General features: G+C 43.4%; 1 pseudogene; it reads left to right on the plus strand.

Annotated features, from left to right (window-relative positions):
- The first annotated feature begins 814 nt into the window (after positions 1 to 814).
- LOC115162809 (sorting nexin-19-like) overlaps positions 815 to 26,113 on the plus strand; it is a 35,621-nt pseudogene continuing 10,322 nt past the window's right edge.

Genomic DNA, 26,113 nt, shown 5'->3' on the forward strand with positions numbered 1-26,113 from the left:
CAAATTACGTCGATATTCCTTCTTTATTCGCTTCATAACGTTATTGAAAAAGGGGTTCATTGGATAAATTTGGCAACTCCTCTCTTGCTGCGCCCCAAAAAATGTGGCAGGTTTTGAGACGTCATTGTCTAGAAATGTTAGCTAGACCGGGCAAACCTGGCCAAGGGATACAGGAAGTAAACAAACTAATGCCGGAGCTGTCAAAAAAAGACAAGACGTTGCCTGCTTCTTGCAAGTGATACAGTTGCTATGACCGCTTGTATAATTTCACTTGTACTTTCAGAAACATACAGCTAGCTACATTGACTAACGTAAATTGAGCTAGGGTAATTTAGCCTAAAGTATTGGAATGCTTGGCTAGTAGCTAACGTTAGTTACTGTAGCAAGCTAACGAAAGGAAAGGCGACCCGACATCCCATCATATCAATAATATAATAGACCATATGATCAGTTCATTGTAAAGTCAATGTGTCATTACAAAATCGTTAGATGAAGCTAGATGAAACATTTTCACTTTTACATAGCAACAAGCTAGCTTAGTACAGTAGGTAGCTAACATTAGTATAACGTTAACTAGCTAGCTAGGTCCACTCCACTGCTCTTAGCCTGAGCTACTCAGCACCTGAGCTACTTAGCACCAGTAGCTAGCTAGCCAGGCAATAATACAAATTCTTCCTGCAGGTTGCAGGGAAGAAATGAGTTTATCACAGAGAATAAATGAACTAGCTGTCTATTCACATATGTGCTGCCAGCTAAATAATATGAAATTAATCTAACGTTACTTATATATTTTAAAAAATGACACTGAATATAAAAGTCATATGAAGAGCCATTTCTCACACTCAGTCCGAGACTGTTGGCCCAATTCAGTGGACCACGCCGGAGCCAACTGGGCTTTGGAGCTCTTCTGACATGGCTGATTCTCTTCCATTTACTGTTAAACCTATGGCTGCTGTGTGTCTTCACCAGCCTCCTGGTGGTCATGAGGGGCTGGCTGGGATCTCAGGCTGTCCTGGACTCCAACAGCGCTGTTCACCAGGAGAGGTTCATCACATTGGAAAGGGTCCCTCCTTCCCCTTGAGAGTGAGTGGCAGCTAGACCACTATGTACAGACCACAGTGCACAAGATCATCGAAGACTTTGTGTCCTCCTGGTACTGCATAGTGTCCACAGAGTGGGACTTTGAGGTCGAGGTGCAAAGTGCCATGTACTCCATGGCAATGGCTCTGAAGAGTCGGTCAAGAAGAGTGGACCGTAAGGTCCTGACTCTGGGTTTTGGACCTGTATGGCGGCCACCTTCAGAGTTACCTGAGAGCCAAATATGTCATGGCCGAGCTGAAGAAGCAACCAGATGGAGAGAACAGCCTCTGGAAAGCATACTCCCGGGTCTGCACACCTCACCTTGCTGTGAAGAGCTCGGCCATGGAGGTGAACTACACCAGGGCTATTGTTGACCTGCTGCTGCATATTCTTGTCCCACCGCCTCACCTGGAAACCCGAACGGGAATGTTTGTGGTCGGGGAGCTCATCACTTGCAATGTTCTTCTCTCCTTCTTTACGAAACTATCGGATCCAGACTGGCTGAACCTGTTAATTGCTGCAAGGCCCCTCTGCAGACCTCCCCCATGGTGCCCCTGCCCTCCCTCAGCTTCAAGCCCCTCAGCAGCCCCGAAAGCCCGATCATCATCCAGAACCTCCGCATCCCCGGGACCATCATGGCCAAGGAGCACCATGGCACCGGCTCGCACCCGTACACTCTCTACACGGTCAAGGTGAGTTATTATTGCAAGGTGACTCTGTTTGTTGTTTGATGTATGGAGAACATGACATGTTTTTGGTTTGAAAAGGCTAGGTTACATATGTATCTTCATATAGGCTACTGAAACACAACTTGTTCTGATTCAAATAGACATTCAAATAACCATTTCCTATTTTACTGGCCACATTCTGTTTGGTGGCTGGGTGTAAGCCTATAATTTCGCAATCAAAGAATGAGGGTTGGAAAAGCTATTTCTGGAACTTGACAGTAAAGCTGACATTTTAGTGATGCCATTTCATCAAGAATATGCATTACGAAGTTGAGCCAGCACTTGCTCAAGGATTCTGGGGTTGAGTTGGTAGACTAAAGGCGTCTGCATACATAAGTTCAGTTTGCTCCCAGCAGAGCTCGGCTAGGCCAAGTGAACGTCTGCTCGCATACTCTGTTAAAATACCTTTGCTTGAAAAACTAGAACGTAAATGGCCAATATTACTTTTTTTATCCCCTTTGAGACGCCGTAACAACAACATAGCCAGTACACTTCCTCAAAATAGTCAAAATGAATCTAAAATAACTCAATCTGTAGTTAATTTGGATGTTTTTGGAGTGGAGGTCTTAGTCATGCAATTTGACATCTAGGTAAGATGTTTGAATGCAGTATTTCTCAAATGAAAAGATGTGCATGAAAATTAGTCGTCTGTCTTTGAATGACAACACTTCATTGAAGAATCCCTACTGTTGACCAATCACCAACAAAGGGGCGTATACTTCGGCTCCCGAACTTCGACAAGCCTCAAGAAAACATTTTGTGTGCTCAAACAGTCCCAAAAACTCCTGCCGATCACCAAACGAACCAAAACGTAGCAAAATGTTGTCATAATATATGCACAAACTGTTTCGACTGGGAAGCATGCGTTAAAGCTTTAGAGATGGAATTGATCGTTTGCAACATAAACTGACGAAGCAGATGCTGCTTTACCAAGGCGTGAATCCAAAAGTAATCAGATTACATTACTCATTTTGACTAATTCAATGGATTATTTTACTAATTACTTTAATTGTCATGTAATCTGTAATTACATTTCAAGTAAACCGTAATTACATTTTAAGTAATTCGTCCAAACCTGAATATATAGACCTTCTCTTTTCATGACATAGACTGACCAGGTGAATCCAGGTGAAAGCTAGGATCTCTTATTAATGTCACTCATTAAATCCACTTCAATCAGTGTAGATGAAGGGGAGGAGACGGGTTTAAGAAGGATTTGTAAGCCTTGAGACAAATGAGACATGGATTGTGTATGTGATTCATCCAGAGGGAGAAGTGCCTTTTGAATGAAGTATGGTAGTAGGTGCCAGGGCGCACCGGTTTGAGTGTGTTAAGAACTGCAATGCTGCTGGGCTTTGTGGGAAGCATTGGAGTCAACATGGGCCAGCATCCCTGTGGAGCAATTTCCACACCTTGTAGAGTCCATGCACCGACGATATGAGGCTGTTCTGAGGGCAAAATGGAAGGTGTTCCTTATGTTTTGTACACTCAGAATATATACTGCTCAAAAAAATAAAGGGAACACTTAAACAACACAATGTAACTCCAAGTCAATCACACTTCTGTGAAATCAAACTGTCCACTTAGGAAGCAACACTGATTGACAATAAATTTCACATGCTGTTCTGCAAATGGAATAGACAACAAGTGGAAATTATAGGCAATAAGCAAGACACCCCCAATAAATGAGTGGTTCTGCAAGGGGTGACCACAGACCACTTCTCAGTTCCTATGCTTCCTGGCTGATGTTTTGGTCACTTTTGAATGCTGGCGGTGCTTTCACTCTAGTGGTAGCATGAGACGGAGTCTACAACCCACACAAGTGGTTCAGGTAGTGCAGCTCATCCAGGATGGCACATCAATGCGAGCTGTGGCAAGAAGGTTTGCTGTGTCTGTCAGCGTAGTGTCCAGAGCATGGAGGCGCTACCAGGAGACAGGCCAGTACATCAGGAGATGTGGAGGAGGCCGTAGGAGGGCAACAACCCAGCAGCAGGACCGCTACCTCCGCCTTTGTGCAAGGAGGAGCAGGAGGAGCACTGCCAGAGCCTTGCAGAATGACCTCCAGCAGGCCACAAATGTGCATGTGTCTGCTCAAACGGTCAGAAACAGACTCCATGAGGGTCCAACGTCCACAGGTGGGGGTTGTGCTTACAGCCCAACACCGTGCAGGACATTTGGCATTTGCCAGAGAACACCAAGATTGGCAAATTCGCCACTGGCGCCCTGTGCTCTTCACAGATGAAAGCAGGTTCACACTGAGCACGTGACAGACGTGACAGAGTCTGGAGACGCCGTGGAGAACGTTCTGCTGCCTGCAACATCCTCCAGCATGACCGGTTTGGCGGTGGGTCCGTCATGGTGTGGGGTGGCATTTCTTTGGGGGGCCGCACAGCCCTCCATGTGCTCGCCAGAGGTAGCCTGACTGTCATTAGGTACCGAGATGAGATCCTCAGACCCCTTGTGAGACCATATGCTGGTGCGGTTGGCCCTGGGTTCCTTCTAATGCAAGACAATGCTAGACCTCATGTGGCTGGAGTGTGTCAGCAGTTCCTGCAAGAGGAAGGCATTGATGCTATGGACTGGCCCGCCCGTTCCCCAGACCTGAATCCAATTGAGCACATCTGGGACATCATGTCTCGCTCCATCCACCAACGCCACGTTGCACCACAGACTGTCCAGGAGTTGGCGGATGCTTTAGTCCAGGTCTGGGAGGAGATCCCTCAGGAGACCATCTGCCACCTCATCAGGAGCAAGCCCAGGCGTTGTAGAGAGGTCATACAGGCACGTGGAGGCCACACACACTACTGAGCCTCATTTTGACTTGTTTTAAGGACATTACATCAAAGTTGGATCAGCCTGTAGTGTGGTTTTCCACTTTAATTTTCAGTGTGACTCCAAATCCAGACCTCCATGGGTTGATAAATTGGATTTCCATTGATTATTTTTGTGTGGTTTTGTTGTCAGCACATTCAATTATGTAAAGAAAAAAGTATTTAATAAGATTATTTATTTCATTCAGATCTAGGATGTGTTGTTTAAGTGTTCCCTTTATTTTTTTGAGCAGTGTATATATAACTGAGCAAGAGGACAAGTACATTAGAGTGTCTAGTTTGAGAAACACAAGTCCTCAACTGGCAGCTTCATTAAATAGTACCTGCAAAAAACAGTCTCAACGTCAACAGTGAAGAGGCGACTTCGGGATGCTGGCCTTTTAAGCAGAGTAACTCTGTCCATTGTCTGTGTTCTTTTGCCCATCTTAATCTTTTCTTTTTATTGGCCAGTCTGAGATATAGCTTTTGCTTCGCAACTCTGCCTAGAAGGCCAGCATCCCGGAGTCGCCTCTTCACTGTTTCTTTCAAAAACAAGGACATTTCTAAGTGACCCCAAACTTTTGAAACTAGTGTGTATATATACAGTTGAAGTCGGAAATTTACATACACCTTAGCCAAATACATTTAAACTACGTTTTTCACAATTCCTGACATTTAATCCTAGTAGTCATTCCCTGTCTTAGGTCAGTAAGGATGACCACTTTAATTTAAGAATGTGAAATGTCAGAGTAATAGTAGAGAGAATGATTTATTTCAGCTTTTATTTCTTTCATCACATTCCCAGTGGGTCAGAAGTTTACATACACTCAATTCGTTTTTGGTAGCATTGTCTTTAAATTGTTTAACTTGGGTCAAATGTTTCGGGAAGCATTCTACAAGCTTCCCACAATAAGTTGGGTGAATTTTGGCCCATTCCTCCTGACAGAGCTGGTGTAACTGAGTCAGGTTTGTAGGCCTCCTTGCTCACACGGGTTTTTTTTTGTTCTGCCCACACATTTTCTATAGGATTGAGGTCAGGGTTTTGTGATAGCCACTCCATTACCTTGACTTTGTTGTCCTTAAGCCATTTTGCCACAACTTTGGAAGTATGCCTGGGGTCAATGTCCATTTGGAAGACCCATTTGCAACCAAGCTTTAACTTCCTGACTGATGTCTTGAGATGTTGCTTCAATATAGCCACATAATTTTCCTTCCTCATGACGCCATCTATTTTGTGAAGTGCACCAGTCCCTCCTGCAGCAAAGCACCCCCACAACATGATGCTGCCACCCCCGTGCTTCACGGTTGGGATGGTGTTCTTCGGCTTGCAAGCCTCCCCCTTTTTCCTCCAAACCAAACGATGGTCATTATGGCCAAACAGTTCTATTTTTGATTCATCAGACCAGAGGACATTTCTCCAGTTGCAAACCGTAGTCTGTCTTTTTTATGGCGGTTTTGGAGCAGTGACTTCTTCCTTGCTGAGCAGCCTTTCAGGTTATGTCGATATAGGACTTACTTTTTTACTGTGGATATAGATACTTTTGTACCTGTTTCCTCAAACATCTTCACAGGGTCCTTTGCTGTTGTTCTGGGATTGAGTCGCACCAAAGTCCGTTCATCTCTAGGAGACAGAACGCATCTCCTTCCTGAGCGATATGACGGCTGCGTGGTCCCATGGTGTTTATAATTGCGTACTATTGTTTGTACAGATGAACGTGGTACCTTCAGGCATTTGGAAATTGCTCCCAAGGATGAACCAGACTTGTGGAGGTCTACAATTTTCTTTCTGAGGTTTTGGCTGATTTCTTTTGATTTTCCCATGATGTCAAGCAAAGAGGCACTGAGTTTGAAGGTAGGCCTTGAAATACATCCACAGGTACACCTCCAATTGACTCAAATTATGTCAATTAGCTGATCAGAAGCTTCTAAAGCCATTACATAGTTTTCTGGAATTATCCAAGCTGTTTAAAGGCACAGTCAACTTAGTGTATGTACTTCTGACCCATTGGAATTGTGATACAGTGAATTATAAGTGAAATAATCTGTCAAATAATTGTTGGAAAATGTACTTGTGTCATGCACAAAGTAGATGTTCTAACCGAATTGCTAAGACTATAGTTTGTTAACAAGAAATTTGTGGAGTGAAAAACCTAAGTGTATGTAAACTTCCGACTTTAACTGTATACACACGCACAGTACCAGTCAAAAGTTTGGACACAGCCTACTCATTCCAGGGTTTTTCTTTATTTGACTATTTTCTACATTGTAGAATAATAGTGAAGACATCAAAACTATGAAATAACACATATGGAATCATGTAGTAAGCAAAAAAGTGTTAAACTTTTATTTAATGATGAAATGCACATGACATTTATGTGAAATGGGTTGTGAAATGCATTGTTATAGAAATAAAGTTCGATTCGATTCAAACGATTGTCTTACCTGCTTTTGTGTCTGTTTTCAGGTCCTAGCTAAGGTTCTCCAGTAAAATCACCCCTTAATGTCTCTGACATGAGACCTAAAGTGCTATTCTGCTTTGATGAGGGGAGCACAGTAAGTACTGTGCTTTGCTGTGGTCTCTTGACTACAGTGATGTCTGTCGCATGAAATTCTGTTGTCAGTATTTTTACTCCTTAAACCCATGAATGTTTATGTCATGCTTCTCTTTTTGCAGGGGTTTAACGGCTTATTGGTAGCTGGCCTTGAGGCCTTCATCAAGGAGCAGGAACTTGCGGTGATGCAGAGGCTGAGAGGAAAGGCAGTCCAGGCCTCAGAGGAGATGTGGGAGGCTGTGGGTGCCCACAGAATAATCTACCAGGTGCATCCATTCAAGATTCTGGTAAGGACTGTGCAAGGAATGTGGATTTTAGCAGTGGTGGATGGGTAAACTTACATGATGACACCTCTCACAATATTGTTCATTGGCCCATCAGTTCAAAATAGGAACTAAGTTCTTACATCAATCTTGGCTCGTGATAGTGGATGTTTGCGTCATGACCGCTTCCTGTTCTTCCCCGCAGTGTCTGTCTATGTGTCATTTATTGTGAAATGCTGTTTTTTATTGTACTTTTTCATAAAAACAGGATTTGCTACTTTTCTTACTTAGTTTAAGTTCAGTTACTGGCCCTGTCTATGAATGTGCAGTGTTTTGGAATGTGAACAGCACAGAAGGTTAAGGTCCTCTAACTTGTAAGATCTTGTAAGATATTGTATGTCTCCAATCCAGTGAATGGCCTTAGCAAAAATGGGTGATCCCATTGACTTCATATGGAAACAATCTCCCAAGACTTGACATTGGAATGAGTATGACCCTTTTAATTGAATCCAAATTGCTGGGGCTTCCATGTTTAAAGTCTGCTCATTGTCTTGTCTGAAGGAGACGTGTTTCAGATGTGGGCCAGACTTTGATGGTGAGCCGTCTGGCTCCCTCTCGCTGACCAGACAGGTCTGAAACATCCTGTTCCAGATCTCTCCTGAACATTTCAAGGGTGAAAGGTAAACAACCTGAATGCTGTAACCAGCATACTCCTGAAGTACTATAATGTCACCACTAGAGGGAAGTCTTGGCAAACATTTGTTGGGGGTATTTAAAAGAGAAATTCCTTTATTGTCTATGTTGAGAAATCTGTCCAGGAGCAAGAGGTTACAGGTTGTGTCAATGTTTGACATTGTGCGGATCATAGGTTTTTCTTATTTGACAGATTCCCTCTGACAAATGTTTGTCAATAATGTTGAAGACATACAGTAGATATCTAACACTTACATGAGGCTTTATTGTTTTGAGATTTTCATATTTCATAGCCAGAATGCTATTTAGTATTTTTAGTTGAAACTGAGATGCAGTTGCTCTCTCTAAATGATTTTACTTTGGACCACTGCTAATGCATGGTAAATGGTGATATATGAACAAGGCTTCAAACCTATGGTTTTTAATGTGCTTGTTTTAAGCATGTGTGCTACTTAGTAAAGTGTGTGTGCATGCGTGTCATTTACTTGTGTGTCATTTACTTGTGTGTGTGTGTGTGTTTTGTGGCACTGTCCACAGTGGTGGAGACGGCCCTAGCTGACTTGGCCCTAGACATCATGTGTCTGCTGATGAAGGACCAGTGGAGCTGGCTGTGCACCGACAACATCCGAAGACTATCCGGCTGCTGTTTGGAACCCTCATTGACAGGTACTGTACTAATGCATGGACCATAGAAATATAATTATTACTCTACTCCATTCTATTTCTATGGCATGGACAGCCATAGAACACATCTGTCACCACTCACCAGTCAGCCACTGACATCCCATATCTTGTACTGTATATCAGAACATATGGAAATTAGGAACCTAACCATTTTGAAATGTGACCTTTTCAGAACATTGACTGTGTAGGTGGATTTAATTTAGATTTACTGTGCACCCGAACTCTTATTATAAATAAGCAATTAGGAAAAGGCTTCTGTGGATACAGTATTGTTCCAGTATTATTTTGTCCAACAACTAAGGTGTCTTACATATCTCAAGGAGTTTATAAAAAGGGCCAACGTGGTTGTGGTGGTTTCTTCTGAATAACTGGAAACTGTCCGTCTACTGTGCAAGAGCACAATCTCTGTCCTTGTAAAGAATTTGCACCTGAGCGATGTTGTGTACTTGGCTGTAAGGAACGTCTGGTCAGTAGTTGATGGTAGAGCATGTGAGCGGAGTTGAGCGGTCGGAAATCCCACTCATCGCTCACTGTGAAAACCGCTCCTCGCTTCACAGGAAGAAAAACTGCCGCTCCAAATTCGCTCCATTCATTAAAATCACAATTGAAACAACACCCATCTATTTCTGTGACTACCTGGACATATCATTTGGTTGTGAAGTATTGAAACCAAACCATCAGATTTGAATGAACAACAATACAAGGTGACAGTACAAAGCACTCATAATTTTAAATAGGCTACGTGTTGTATTAAACAGCAACACTAAGTAGGTCAGAAGCCAGACATGTAACCAAAGAAGGAACCAAAATGAATTATTATGACTGTATTATTATTATTAGCCTATTATTTCAAGGCTATAGCCTACAAAGAAATACATGGTGAAACATTGGCGAGTGCAACACACTAGGCTGGCATGAACATTAAGCGCTCTGCATTTAAACAACATTTTAGTGTATTTATCTATAAATTGCGCATATAGGCTGTGAAACGAAAAATGCCTTATTAGGCCTTTGAATTCACTTTTAGAAACACTAGTTTGGCCAGAGTCTTTGGCTGATGCAATGGTGCCTGGTGAGCAGGCCAGCAGCGGAGAATACCCTCTCCGTGTTTGCAGAGCCACTGGGATGCTAAACACCCTTCGGGCCACTCTTGACAGGCTGGGCAGAGATGCAGAGTTGACATAAAAAAAATAAAAATTATACTCTAGGTAGGCCTAAAGGTTTTTAGGCAAAATAACCCCATCAAAACTGAAAGCTCCTTGGAAGAGGTAATATGTCAGCAGGCCTATTGGACCAAAATCAATGATAGCCTATTGAATAGATAATTGAACGAAAAGGAACACACTTTTAAGAGATCTGATTTTTTTGTTTAAATACTCTACCGTTCAAAGGTTTGGGCTCACTTATTAAAGAAAAGCACATTTTTTTGTCCATTAAAATAACATCAAATTGATCAGAAATACAGTGTAGACATTGTTTATTTGTTATTTTTAATTTTTTTGTATTTTTTGTATTTATTTTTCACCACTTTTTTCTCCCCAATTTCATGGTATCTAATTGGTTGTAGTTACAGTCTTGTCTCATCGCTGCAACTCCTGTACGGACTCGGGAGAGGCGAAGATCGAGAGCCACGCGTCCTCCGAAACACAACCCAACCAAGCCCTACTGCTTCTTTGCACAATGCCCATCCAACACGGAAGCCAGCCTCACCAATGTGTCGGAGGAAACACCATACACCTGGCAACCGTGTCAGCGTGCACTGTGCCCGGCCCGCCACAGGAGTCGCTAGTGAGCGATGAGACAAGGATATCCCTGCCGGTCAAACCCTCCCTAACCCAGACGAAGCTGGGCAAATTGTGCGCCGCCCCATGGGCCTCCCGGTCGCGTCCCTCGGGAGGCCAGGGTAGACATTGTTAATGTTGTAAATGACTATTGTAGCTGGAAACGATTTTTTAATGGAATATCTACATAGGCGTACAGAGGCCCATTATCAGCAACCAATGGCACGTTGTGCTAGCTAATCCAAGTTTATCATTTTAAAAGGATAATTGAGCATTAGAAAACCCTTTTGCAATTATGTTAGCACAGCTGAAAACTGTTGTTCTGTTTAAAGAAGCAATAAAACTGGCCTTTCGACTAGTTGAGTATCTGGAGCATCAGCATGGGTTCGATTACAGGCTCAAAATGGCCAGAAACAAAGATCTTTCTTCTGAAACTCATCAGTCTATTCTTGTTCTGAGAAATGAAGGCTATTCCATGCGAGAAATTGCCAAGGAACTGAAGATCTCGAACAATGCTGTGTACTACTCCCTTCACAGAACTGCGCAAACTGGCTCTAACCAGAATAGAAAGAGTGGGAGGCCCCGGTGCAAAACTGAGCAAGAGGACAAGTACATTAGAATGTCTAGTTTGAGAAACAGACGCCTCACAAGTCCTCAACTGGCAGCTTCATTCACTAGTACCCGCAAAACACCAGTCTCAACGTCAACAGTGAAGAGGCAACACCGGGATGCAGGCCTTCTAGGCAGAGTTGCAAAGAAAAAGCCATATCTCAGACTGGCCAATAAAAATAAAAGATTAAGATGGGCAAAAGAACACAGACACTGGACAGAGGAAGATTGGAATAGCCTGGTTCCTCTCTAGGTTTCTTCCTAGGTTTTGGCCTTTCTAGGTAGTTTTTCCTAGCCACCGTGCTTCTACACCTGCATTGCTTGCTGTTTGGGGTTTTAGGCTGGGTTTTTCTGTACAGCACTTTGAAATATCAGCTGATGTAAGAAGGGCTATATAAATACATTTGATTTGATTTGAAACAAGTGTTATGGACAGACTAATCTAAGTTTGAGATGTTCGGATCACAAAGAAGAACATTCGTGAGACGCAGAAACAATGAAAAGATGCTGGAGGAGTACTTGACGCCATCTGTCAAGTATGGTGGAGGCAATGTGATGGTCTTGGGGTGCTTTGGTGGTGGTAAAGTGGGAGATTTGTACAGGGTAAAAGGGATCTTGATGAAGGAAGGCTATCACTCCATTTTGCAACGCCTTGCCACACCCTGTGGACGGCGCTTAATTGGAACCAATTTCCTCTTACAACAGGACAATGACCCAAAGCACAGCTCCAAACTATTCAAGAACTATTTAGGGAAGAAGCAGTCAGCTGGTATTCTGTCTATAATGGAGTGGCCAGCACAGTCACCGAATCTCAACCCTATTGAGTTGTTGTGGGAGCAGCTTGACCATATGGTACGTAAGAAGTGCCCATCAAGCCAATCCAGTTTGTGGGAGGTGCTTCAGGAAGCATGGGGTGAAATCTCTTCAGATTACCTCAACAAATTGACAACTAGAATGCCAAAGATCTGCAAGGCTGTAATTGCTGCAAATGGAGGATTCTTTGACGAAAGCAAAGTTTGAAGGACACAATAATTATTTCAATTAAAAATCATTATTTATAACCTTGTCAACGTCTTGACTATATTTCCTATTCGTTTTGCAACTAATTTCATGTATGTTTTCATGGAAAACAAGGACATTTCTAAGTGACCCTAAACTTTTGAATGGTAGTGTGTACTTTGCTACAATGACACACTTAGCTAGCTACCCACCTCATTCCTTTCTGTTAGCATGTGCACATAGTAAGTACATCATCATGCTCTCGGGATACGTGTCTTTTCAGTTGTGGACACTACATCACCGCACGCCCTCTCTTGCTCTTGCTCTTGGTCCTCCTGATCTTTGTAAGTCACATTGATTTAGCACCTGTGTGTTTTATCAGTATCTTTATGAAAATATTTAGTGAACTCAATGACAGTAGCTAAAGCAAGGGGCTATAGCAGCACACAAGTGGACTACAGATGCATGCTGGGCCGGGAATGCCCTGAGCTGGTGAAGTGAGCTCTACTGGGTATGCTCCACGCCTCGCTCCACTCCAGCTCCGCTCCGCTTACATTCTCTGTTTGGTGCACATATGGGACAGGTATGTTGGCTCTTCGGAGGGTAATCGTTATTTTGGCGGTCAAGTAGCCTGTTACTGTGCATGCTTCGATGTGTGTCACAGTCATTTATTTGACAGGGTAATCTCAAGCAGGGGGAGATTTTTCTCCAATTCTCCAATGACCCTTTGCCTCTCCCCACTGTCCGAGTCCGACATGCTCTCACTCAGGGCTCTCACACTCACACACACACACACACACTCACACACACACACACACACACACTCACACACACACACACACACACACACACGCACACTCACACACGCACACGCACACACACACACACACACACGTGTGGGAACACGCAGTTATAAATGTGTCTGTCATGGTCCCTTCAAATGGCTTCACAATACCATCTGTCAGGAGCTCGTGTTGTAAAGGAATGTTATTCCTTTTGGTCTGAGCCAGATGTTTTCTGAACATTTCGCAGAATCCTATTATTTATTTCACATTGCAAGTTTACAGTGATTTGGAAGAAAAGTAAATATTTTATATTTAATCACTTTGGAAATCATTTTTTTTCAAGTTTCCTCAACCTGCTGCTTTATAACTGTCCACTGTGCCTCTTTACCTACAGTAGGCCTATGTTATGCGATTAGTTGCTTCTGTTTCCATTTTTTTGGGGGGTGAAACTGATTTTGAAACAGTATGTTCTTCTCTGCTGTGATCAATAGGCCTACCAAGGTATCCTAAAACTTGATAGACCTAATGATAGTAACTTGATAATGCATTTAATCTGTATTGACATTTATTTCTGGAGTCAGTGGATATTAGAAGCAGTTTCGAGAACTTTTCCAGCATTCACTAAGCGTCTCAGAGTAGGAGAGCTGATCTAGGATCAGATCCGACCTGCCTATATAAAGTGCATTTGGAAAGTATTCAGACCCCTTGACTTTTTCCACATTTTGTTATGTTAAAGCCTTATTCTAAAATGTATTAAATCGTTTTTCCCCCCTCATCAATCCACACACAATACCCCATTATGACAAAGCAAAAACAGGTTTTTAGAAATGTTTACAAAGTTATTAAAAATAAAAAACTGAAATATTATATTTACATAAGTATTCAGACCCTTTACTCAGTACTTTGTTGAAGCACCTTTCGCAGCGATTACAGCCTCGAGTCTTCTTGGGTATGACACTACAAGCTTGGCACACCTGTATTTGGGGAATTTCTCTCATTCTTCTCTGCAGATCCTCTCAAGCTCTGTCAGTTTGGATGTGGCGCGTCGCTGCTCAGCTATTTTCAGGTTTCTCCAGAGATGTTTGATGGAGTTCAGGTCCGGGCTCTGGCTAGGCCAGGACATTCAGAGACTTGTCCCGAAGCCACTCCCGCGTTGGCTGTGTCGGCTGTGTGCTTAGGGTCGTTGTCCTGTTGAAAGGTGAACCTTTGCCCCAGTCAGGTCATGAGCGATCTGGAGCAGGATTTCATCAAGGATCTCTCTGTGCTTTGCTCCGTTCATCTTTCCCTTGATCCTGATTAGTCTCCCAGTCCCTGCCACTGAAAAACATCCCCACAGCATGATGCTGCCACCACCATGCTTCACCGTAGGGATGGTGCCAGGTTTCCTCCTTCCTCTTTGGCATTCAGGCCAAAGAGTTCAATCTTGGTTTCATCAGACCAGAGAATCTTGTTTCTCCTGGTCTGAGAGTCTTTTAGGTGCCTTTTGGCAAACTCCAATCGGGCTGTTGTGCTTTTTACTGAGGAGTGGCTTCCGTCTGGCCACTCTACCGTAAAGGCCTGATTGATGGAGTGCTACAGCGATGGTTGTCCTTCTGGAAGGTTCTCCCATCTCTACAGAGCAACTCTGGAGCTCTGTCAGAGTGACCATCGGGTTCTTGTTCACCTCCCTGACCAAGGCCCTTTTCACCCGATAGCTCAGTTTGGGTGCGCGACCAGCTCTAGGAAAAGCCTTGGTAGTTCCAAACTTCTTCCATTTTAGAATGATGGAGGCCACTGTGTTCTTGGGGATCTTCAATGCTGCAGACATTTTTTGGTACCCTTCCCGAGATCTGTGCCTCAACATAGTCCTGTCTCGGAGCTCTATGGATGATTTCTTCGACCTGTTTTCGCTTTGTCGTTATGGGGTATTGTGTGTAGATTGATGAGGAACATGTTTTATTTAATCCATTTTAGAAAATAAGGCTATAACGTAACAAAATGTGGAAAAAGTCAAGGGGTCTGAATACTTTCCGAATGCACTGTAATCGTATTCATCTGATCTAAAATGCAAAACTGATCCTATATTAGCATTAACACTCCTACTCTGGGATTAAGCCTGAAGGATGGTGTATAAAAGCTTGACCTAGTTCCATTCAAATAAATATTGGTGATGCTGTGATAATGCTTAGGCTAATTTGTTTTCCTAATGAGATTTTCTCCTCAATGACTCTTGCCGCTCAGACGACTTTTACAAGGGTTTTCGTTCGTCGGGAGCATCGGAAAATATCGTATCACAGGGGCCCCTGGGCTTTGATGTGTGAGCTGAGCATCTGCCAGACTGGGACGTGATTGGCCACGTGCTAAATACAGCATTCAAAGACCAATCTTGTTTATGAAGTAAAAGCTTCCTATTTTTCATTCCAGTTCTATGAGTAAAAACTGTGATTCTCTTTAAGATTAAAATAAGGATTTTGATTAATATAATGATAGTTGATAAAGGTACATTTTTTCGGTTATTGAAATTTTGAATTAGGCTCATTAAGCATATTTTCTTGAATGGAAAGAAAGGTTCTTCTGGTGTCATAAAGGTACCCCTGACTCTTGAATTTGATATGTTTGGTTGGCTTCCCTTCTCAGAGAATGCCTTCAGCAACAACTTCACAGAAGTTTGGTCATAGACAAGTATAGCTGACCCTGTAGCAGTAAACCCAACATGCGTACAATGTTCTCGGGTTTGTGTGATCTAAGTCACCTAACCCTCCCTAAAGACAGAGGGCCCTGTATTAGTGGCCCCAGTGTTGTTGGTCCCCACTATTTAAAGCATCAGTCTGTCAGCAGAGACCGTTCTCACTGTGGCAACCAGTCCTCTCTTCATCTTTTCACACGTTGCTCAGCTATGCTAACTCTACCCTAACAGACAGGCCCTAAGGACCCCCATGCTTCTGGAGATGGCAGTAGAGGCAAACAAATTTGCTTTAAATTCTCTCACACTTTAAATTCTCTAACACAAGGGAAAGGATTGGCCTCAAGGTTAGCTATTCTAAACAGTTACTAGGCCTATAGCTTTGGCTACTGTTGACTACTGTCTGTATTTGTTCAGGTTTTCAAGACCTTACCGTATTTGATTAAAGGTTCACAGTACTTCTCAGTGCAGTGCATCGATGACTTCATTTCAGTAGGAGTATTTGAGTTGTTTACTTACATTTACAATATGAAAACGCCGAGAAACCAGCGCTAAACCTATTTAATATGACATAAGCGTTTAGTAAAATGCAAAGGAGATGCAGGCTATGGAAACCCGATCCATGCCAGTAAACGGCACCGCTTGCATGTCTGCTCTGCTTTAATCAAGAACCACGAGTGATGGAGCCGGCCTCCAACACACAACGTCTGGGTCTGTGTGAAGAATTTGGCTGGAGACTTGCTCTCGTAAATGGGGTCCAAGGCATTGGTTAGGGAGATGCATAATTTTATAGACTGGAAACTGGGACAATCTAAGATGAAAATATTCACCCTTAGACAGAAGTCTGGAAAATCCACTCGAGGCCAGATTTGTGTCTTTTGTCTGTACATGAAGCAAGCGCACTCTTCAGAGGAACTGCATCGAAGGAATGACTGAAAACCTAATCTCATTGAACAATATTCCTCATATACTGTCTGGTACAGTTGGTAAGAGTGTGGTGCTAGCAACGCCAAGGTCATAGGTTAAATTCCTGCAGGGAATCCAAAAACACATACAAAACATTAAGTGCATACATTTTGTAAGTCTTTTTGGATAAAATCATCTTCATAGTGACATGTTTTATATACTGTATAACCTCACACAGAGAACAGCAGCAACATTTTCTTTAGGCTTTGTGAATGACAGCAATTTCATATGCGCAGATATGACCTTCACACAAACACTCCTCTCAGAAAAGTGAGTAATGACGTAAGCTTTAAATATAACACATTTCCCCATAAGGTGGTCTCACAGGGTGATGATATGCTTGTTTTGTTATGTGCAGTATCCTTCAGTCATCAGAGTACTCAAGGGACCATCTTAAGCCAAGGGAATCTGAGATCTGTTTTGCATGACATTGCTCTCAAATTTGTCCAGATGCATTCCCAAGGTGAGAAGAGGTGTTGACAATTAGGTGTCTGTGTCCTCTCCACTTCCTTCTTTGTATCATATCGCCTGTACTGTTTTTCCATTCTATTTCATTTCCACCCTTTAGCCCCTGTCTGATCAGTTCAATAGAATTATAGTTTTCTCTTTTTGGTAATTCTGGATCCCACTTCTGACACCTGTAGTTTTAGTTTAGTTTGTGAGACACGGGACTGTTGTCCCAGCATTGAATGTCACAGTCTTATTGGCATGACATAACAGTGATTAAAGAAGTGATGATTAAACCTCCTAGTAGTCAAGTTGGATGAAGTAGCTTAACTTTGGTGCAACCTTTTGCCTGAGCTGAGCATAGTTGATAACATATTCCAGTGTGGAACATTTGCTCTCCAAGTCCAGAAAATACGTCATTCAGTATTTGGGTAATGCATCGACAGCGTCACCAGCAAGCCAAATATGACCCTTGACAGAATAGACAAAGTACAGGTGTTCCCTGCTGGAGTAGCACCTGAAATACCCTACAAGTCCGTCAGCACACTACCTTCTTTCTCAGGGCTTTGAATGGAGCACTTGTTCGTGGTGGAGGTGTGGCGGCTAATCGCTCTGCTGTACTTTTCACATCTTTAACCCTGTTCGGCTTCGCTCCCCTCCCTCCCCCTCTGCCTCGCTGCACCTGTCGTGCAATGACACAATTCTTTATTTTTATTCCTTGATTGGAATATGAATACTTTTCATAAACAATGTGAGCCGGGGGCCTCGGGGCCCGATGATAGCTTGATGAAGGAAGTGTAGACTGTGCGTTTTAAACTTGTCAACGGGAGTGTCCCCCCTCTCCCCTGTTCCCTTTAGCCTTTGTTAATATCTGCCCTGGGACAGCCGTGGCGCTGCAGCCGTGGAGCTTTGCTTTCAGCCACGGGGATAGCATGTGGTTTGGCTTTAATTAAAGGAGTTTCAGTGTCTGCTTAATTTAGCAATGACCGCACATGTTCAGGGATGCAATGAGCCTTTGAACTCTCTGGTCAGACTTCCAGATTTAACGATGTCGTTGGCCTAATATGTCATGATAACTTTAAAATAGCAGTGTTGGTGTATTTTCAACACGCTAAACAAACACTCACACATTATAATGATCACACTGCATTCTCTTATTTGTTAAATTGGAAAAGACACGTTTAAGTGCCCTTATTTTCACAATGACACAATGCAGTGCTAAAGACAAATATGATCATCTCGGTAGGCTAATTGCATCTATATATTTCTGGATCCGTCTCTACTTGTTTATGTGTCTTCGACTCAGCCTGGCCTTCTTATTCCACTCCCTCCTCCTGCCTTTAAAGACAGTGTCTGCACTCTGCTGAGGACGAGTCTGAGCACAGCTTGTACAGCCCGGCTCTCCAGCTCTGCTGCCATGTGTGGAGCAGATCCATGCGGTGAGATGTTTAACCATGTCAAATGGGTCATTTGCACTGTAGTGTACAGCAGGGCTCCCCAACATGTTGAATCCACAGCCAACATCCATTTTCGGAGAGGAACGATGGAATGATGGGTCCTGCCAGTATACTGGTGGACAGGCCCGAAACGTTACAGATGTGTATTACTGTTACCCAATAGTTTGTTTGAATTATTTTTATTGAGAACTTAAAAAAACACCAGCTGTTTCATGGCAATGTTTTTCTGTTGGTGTCCTGGCTTGGATTCCGCCTTGTCCCAGAAGACACACTTTTTCTTCCTCTCAACTAAAATGTTTCATTAGCCGTCGTCGTTTTGGGGAGGTGTCAAAGCTGAATTTTTCATCAGGAGTTAACAAAGTATGAGGCCTTGTGCCTTGTTGTTCTTTAATGGTGAATGCTTTTCATTGACAGCCAGGACGAGTTCAGCTGTTCAGCCTAAATGATTGGCCCCAAATAGACATCCCTCCGAGATGGTGGTTTCTAACAGTGGTGCTGGTTATTTTCATTGCACAGAGGGTCTTTCTGTTCTTCGTACTCTGTGAGTTATGAGCTGTTCACCCAGCTGTGTCGGAGCGGTGGAGGAAGACCCCATTGCAGGCGCCCAGCTTTTGTTTGAGTCAACTGCACTGGTGGTCAGGCCATTCGTTTCCAGCAGATTTGACATAGCAGGGATGGAAAAGAGCCCTGTTATGTAACCCTATCACTCGTTGTTCTGTTGAGGAGGTGTGACATCCTGAACAGCCTTTTGTAACACGGCACCCTCTTCAACGGTGTGATCAAAATAATGAGCAATATCAGTGTTGAACTAGTACCCAATGGGAAGGCCATTGATGGAGGGAAGGTTCCCCGTGACTATGTTGCATTCAAGTCACCCACCACTGCTTAACGTCTTGGCTGGAGGAAAGTGTCCAGACACGCTCTATGGGTTCTAGTGATGTGCCAGGCAAGGATCAGGTCTTGGTGAGGGTTTTTTCTGCCAAAGCAAACGTTATGAAATGCATTGTTCTATCAACGCTGTATTCCCCCTAGTGCAGTCAGCTAGCTGTGTCTGGAGAATACTTGCAATTTAAAACATGCTTATATCGGACATATTGACTTCTGTTGGTTTTTGGTTCAAAAGTGCGAACGTTAGCTGTTGGGGACAATGGCTAGGTAAGCAAATCCAAAGTGTGGATTGCGCTCTCATCTCGTCCTTCTTTCAGGGTCAGGAAACCATCTTAAGCCAATGCCTATGTAATTTTCTAATTTGAGTGATGTATCCCTTTAAGCTGCACCATTTAGTGGCATTCACCCCTGTGCTCCTGACAGTGGACATCAAGGACATAATGGAGTCAACTCTGGTCAACACGGTCAGCCCAAAAGTGTCCAGGGGAGATATTGTTTGATTCCTGAAAAGTGCGCAACCAGCAACACGATCTGAGGCTGGGTAGAATTAGCCCTGATAAGCGATAAACACACTTGTCATAAACAGTCAGTGACATGAAGTCAGCGGTTGGCTAATGCCTCTGTTCATACTTCAGCTATCCTTTTTCTTCCAACTGAGCTGCATGGGGACGACGTGCTCTGTTACAACAAACCACAGGCATAGTTCTGTGACCTTTGGGTTCAAAAGAGTTGTTGGGTAATTTTAGTTCAAATGGAGGTCCTATCAATGCTCCTTTGACCAAAAATAGTAGTGTTCAGCTAAAAGCAATGCAGCCCAATGTCAACAACACGTGAATAGTTTCAGGCCGAACTTGACATTATTTTATGCATACTAGCCTGACCGAGAGGCTAGTATTCATCATTACTGATTCCCGGCCAAGTATTCAGTCTATATTCACTTTAACTGTTGAATAAATTAGTTAAATTCCTTAGTTTAAGGTATTTTGATTGGGGCGCCTCTGGGCACTGATTGTAATTGCCTTCACTGGTATTTCATCTGAGTTACGATTTACAACAATGTGTTAGTTAAAGCTCAGTAAAAGAGAGCCATGTGTATTGAAATGGTGGATTACCCCAGTAGGTTAAGCCAGGGTTTCCCAAAATCTCCCCTGGGCCCCCCTGGGTGCACGTTTTGGTTTTTGCCGTAGCATTACACAGCTGATTCAAATAATCAAAGCTTGATGATGGTGAGTTGGTAATTTGAATCAGCTGTGTAGTGCTAAGGCAAAAAACAGCTTATTAGAAAATGTTGCGAATTTATTAAAGATAAAAAACAGAAATACCTTATTTACATAAGTATTCAGACCCTTTGCTATGATACTCGCAATTGAGCTCAGGTGCATCCTGTTTCCGTTGATCATCCTTGAGATGTTTCTACAACTTGATTGGAGAGTCCACCTGTGGTAAATATAATTGATTGGACATGATTTGGAAAGACACACACCTGTCTATGTAATGTCCCACAGTTGACAGTGCATGTCAGTGCAAAAGCCAAGGCATGAGGTTGAAGGAATTGTCCGTAGAGCTCTGAGACAGGATTGTATCGAGGCACAGATCTGGGAAAGGGTACCAAAACATTTCTGCAGCATTGAAGGTCCCCAAGAACACAGTGGCCTCCATTATTCTTAAATAGAAAAAGTTTGGAACTACCAAGACTCTTCCTGGAGCTGGCCGCCTGTCCAAACTGAGCAATCGGGGGAGAAGAGCCTTGGTCAGGGAGGTGACCAAGAACCCGATGGTCACTCTGACAGAGCTCCAGAGTTCTTCTGTGGAGATGGGACAACCATCTCTACAGCACCACCAATCAGGCCTTTATGGTAGAGTGGCCAGATGGAAGCCACTCCTCAGTAAAAGGCACATGACAGCCCGCTTGGAGTTTGCCAAAAGGCACCTAAAAGACTCTCAGACCATGAGAAACAAGATTCTCTGGTCTGATTAAACCAAGATTGAACTATTTGTCCTGAATGCCAAGCGTCACATCTGGAGGAAACCTGGCACCATCCCTATAGTGAAGCATGGAGGTGGCAGCATCACCTTCCAACAGGACAATGACCCTAAGCACACAGCCAAGACAATGCAGGAGTGGCTTCGGGACAAGTCTCTGAATGTCCTTGAGTGGCCAAGCCAGAGTCCGGACTTGAACCCGATCTAACATCTCTGGAGAGACCTGAAAAAAGCTGTGCAGCATCCAACCTGACAGAGCTTGAGAGGATCTGCAGAGAAGAATGGGAAAAACTCCCCAAAAATAGGTGTGCCAAGTTTGTAGCGTCATACCCAAGAAGACTCGAGGCTGTAATCGCTGCCAAAGGTACTTCAACATTGTACTTAGTAAAGGGTCTGAATACTTATGTAAATGTGATATTTTTTTTTTTTTTAATTACAAATTTGCAAAAATGTGTAAACCTGTGTTTGCTTTGTCATTATGGGGTATTGTGTGTAGATGGATGATAATGTTTTTTAAGTCAATTTTAGAATAAGACTGTAACCTAATAAAATGTGGAAAAAGTCAAGAGGTATGAATACTTTCCGAATGCACTGTATTTATAGTTGCCCTGCCATAAAGTGTTTATGGCCTGACAGTTTGATTAGGCTATCTTTCTGAAAATGTCACTCGGGTTGATTAACATCTTGGATTTGATTATAGTTGTCTGCTGAGCTTTGAGGTACTATTTATTACTAAAAAATATTGCCGTTTTGAAACCTCAGTAAAGTGCAGTAACTGCAGTCGACTGTGGTATTATAGACGCAGTAATTGCAGAATAACTGCAGTATACTGCAGTTTAACTGCATTTATACGACACTGTAACTGCAGTTATACTGCACTCCGACTGCAATGCACTCTGACAGCAATCTTTTTTCGTAAGGGTGAGATTTTGGCGAGTACAGCTCCTCTCCATCACCCTTTCTCCCTCTCGGTCCGTGCTTATCATGGGCTGGCGGTCGCTCATGACTCCTGGTATTCTTCTCGTCGTGTGCCGCTCCGACCGCAAGGAAATTCTGACGGGTGATTTTCTTTTCAGGATGACATGTCACCTGCTGCCGTAAATTGCTCTTTCCTGGCAAGCCCCAACCCACAAGAGTAATTACTAACAGAGAGGAATACTGTCTGGCAGGTTCCCCCTCTCATTTCTCGTGTGAGAGACGTGTATTTCACCCAGACTGACTGGTCTGCTACTATGTCTTCTATAACCGCCTCATAGGCTGCATATATTCAATCACTCTCGTTTACTAATATCTATGGCAGTGAAGAGTTTGCGAATGAAAACGATGAAACAAGCTATTGGCAAAGTAACTCATCCGATCCATGTATGGTAATTGAGTGTTAGGATTTGGGTACTGGCTTGGCACTTATTGGAATGTTAGGTGTATAACTTTTTCCTTATACTTTCTTTGATTTCCACCCCATACTGTAGCAGTATCCAATCTTTATCAACTTTATGCCATTTCTTAGTAATTTAGTAGTATATTTTAGATGGACTGTAATGAGAAAATGATTGTGGTGCTTCTAATGGTAGCTATAATGCCATAGTCCTCTAGACCACAATCGTTGGTATAGAATTACATGCCATTTGTCACCAGAAATCGGTTCAAGGGAGTCTGCCGTATGCTCAAGTGAATCAAAGAGGACAATTAGCAGGAAAAGGGCGATTTGAGATGGATGCTGGATAAATACATGGCCTCTAACTGTCCTGGATGCGATGCACTAGACTGTGAAATCAGCCTTTCTGCAAACCTGCCCCAGCCACACACGTGATCTGGTTTGGTAACGTCAGATGTCAGTATTTTGACCAGTCGGTGGAATGAGGCGCCACGATACTCCCAATAAAAACATCCCCCGACACGCGCACACACACACAGCTATGTCTTACTATATTTGTGAGGACTTTTTGGGGACCAACAATTAATTCCCATCAAAATCCAAAATCTGCCTGGAGTCTGGAGGCTGCTTGGAGGTCTCAGTCTGCCAGACACCTTTTGGATGCTAACTGGCTCAGCAGAGGTTTCAGTGGAACGTGTTAGCACAAGACCTGCATTCAAATAGTATTTGAAATCTTTCCAATATGTAAGCCGTGTTTGATTGAGCTCGCCTGGCGGAATGGGACCAATGAAATAGTCCTGAGAGTGCAAACCCCACCCATCTCTCACATTCCAGCAGGCTTAAGCAAACAGTCAACGTATTTGAAATATTTCAAATACTATTTGAACCCAAGTATGGTAAGCACTAGCTCTCTGATGCGGCGCTCTCGTCACATACCCAGGCATGCCAGAATGATTAGGACACCAGACACCATACAAGGTTTTCAGAATAAAGACCACAGTGGAGATGGATCTATTTCAAGAGAAATGCACCCCAGACGATCACACTCCTCCGTTCTTACCAGGAAGTCGGCTGTATTGAGTGGGGCTTGATTATCATGTGTTATTAACACTTCATAACAAAAACATTGGCTTATTTGGCCAACTACTAATTTTGTCCCATCCAAATGGCTTCCCACTCTTGGAGGTGGTTCCCTGTAAGTACAGCTCAAGTCTGGCTCGTGGTTATTTTAATATCAACTCAGGAAGTGCATTCCATGAACAATCACAGTGGACACTGCCATTATAACCAATTTAAGAAACTTAAAGAACTCTGGCAACAAGATGACTATAGTATTTTAATAGCTAGAACCATCAATTTATAGTCTATGGTTCTGTAATGAAAGTAATTCACAAAGGCTTCTGAATCTTTATTAGTATGTTGTTGTACCATCTTTTTCTTGTTCATTTGGTCTTCTAACCTCTCTTGACCACTTGTGTGCAAAGAACAGAGGGAGATTGTTAAGGGATTTTGGATTGCATTGTGTGAGTTTTAATGAAATGCTCTCACTCTCTACTACACAATTCAGATTGAACGCAATTTGAAAAGCTTGCCTAATAGATCTACATAGAAGCACAGCATAGTGTGTTCTGTTGAGGTCAATAGGGGTTATTTGAGGTGTTCACCAAGCTATCAGTCTCCTTCTGATGAGCACACTTTGCCGGCAGGCCAATGTGCAACCACACGTGTTCACAGAACTTCACACACAATATTCATCCCCGGTTTTTAACAGTCTGACGAGCCTCCCTCCCAAGGCATTGTCGGATCCAGAGGAGATTCATAGTATTGCCTCCCAAGCCCCTTTTGTGGGAGCTGCAGTGAACCCAGTAGTGTGTGTCTATAGTATGCCTGCAGTGCTAAAGACACTCTTCATAATGGCGCCACAGGCCCCAGCACTGCCACTGAATAGCCCCCACTCTGCTGTGTCATTATTTGTCAGCCCCCCAACCTCTATCCCTTATGAGGTTCTGCTGTGCCTGTAATTAACATGAGTCATTCAGCGGCAGACTTCCTGTAAGTCCTTTCCAATTTATAGACATTCAAGATGTTGGGTCATAAGAAAAAAATATGTGCTCTTTCCTGAGAGCTCTCAAGTGAAGAGGACACAGCTTTTTTATGGTGCGGGTGCGGGGCAACATCCTGATTGTTTATAAGTTGGAAATGATGCCTTCTGGTGCCCCTGTCCCACACACCCATCTTCACACAGAACTATCAGCCTTAGCTGTGCCTCTCTCTCTGTCCATCTGTCTCTTTCACTCGCTCTCACCGCCCCAGGCTCTGGACACACAGACAGTTAAGGACTTTCCTCACAGCAGACATCCACCAGGACTCGACAGACAGACCTCTCAAGAGCCCCTCGATGATGCGCCTTATTGCTCACAGGCCATCTGCCCAATGTTCTCCTCTTCGGAGATGTAAACTCTGGCTTGACTTTGATTAAGCCTGAGATCTCTCCTCTCGTACTTTACACAAACCTCTGATGTAGCCCTTGGCCTTGAGGGCCGAGACTAATTGAGACCCAGAGTAAAAATGTCTTGGCTTCACATCGATGTGCAGAGATGTTATCAGGGTTCAAATGCAGCCGCAGCGCCTCTTACTGAAGTAGAGGTGGTTTTGAGACCCAGAGTAAACAATTTCTTGGCTTCACATCGATGTCCAGAGATGTTATCAGAGTTTGAATGAAGCCGCAGCGCCTCTGACTCAAGTAGAGGTGCTTTTACCGGTGTTGAGGAAGGAAGGCGTCACGCAGATGACATGACATCCTTCTGTCGGAAGACATTTCTGTTCCCTTTTATCCTATCTCAAGCTCCTAAGTTGTTTCTTTTTGTTTAGGGTTAAAGTTCCAAATAGACGTTTTGTGGATGTGTCATTAGCGCTCTGATACATGGAGAATGGCATTGTGTTTCAGGTGATTGGCAGTTAGCGGTGGCCTAGCCATACGATTTTCTATTGTCTTTGGACTGAGGAGTAGCATTCATTTTGTTGTTGCACGATATGGTAGTCTCTTTGGTCAGACATAATCCCCAGCTGTCCTCTCCAGCCAGTGTTGTTGGTCTGTACCTGAAGGCCATGTTCATTCATGAGGCTAGCTCTCATCTGACAGAGTTTGCAGCACAGCCCATCTGGAACCACTTTGGGGATGCAGCCGGCGGAGAAAGACGGTGCTCTCGTGTAACCGACCGTATTGTAAATAAGTGTTTATTTGTTTGTCTTTCAATCTTTATTACATCCGTGTGGTTGTGTTTAGTTTTGACAAAAAACAAGTCCTCCATTAAAGGGAAGCTTCGGGATTGAACTCGTGGATACTATTTT

The sequence above is a fragment of the Salmo trutta genome, chromosome 26, assembly GCF_901001165.1.
Source record: "Salmo trutta chromosome 26, fSalTru1.1, whole genome shotgun sequence".
In the NCBI taxonomy this organism is placed as follows: Eukaryota; Metazoa; Chordata; class Actinopteri; order Salmoniformes; family Salmonidae; genus Salmo; species Salmo trutta.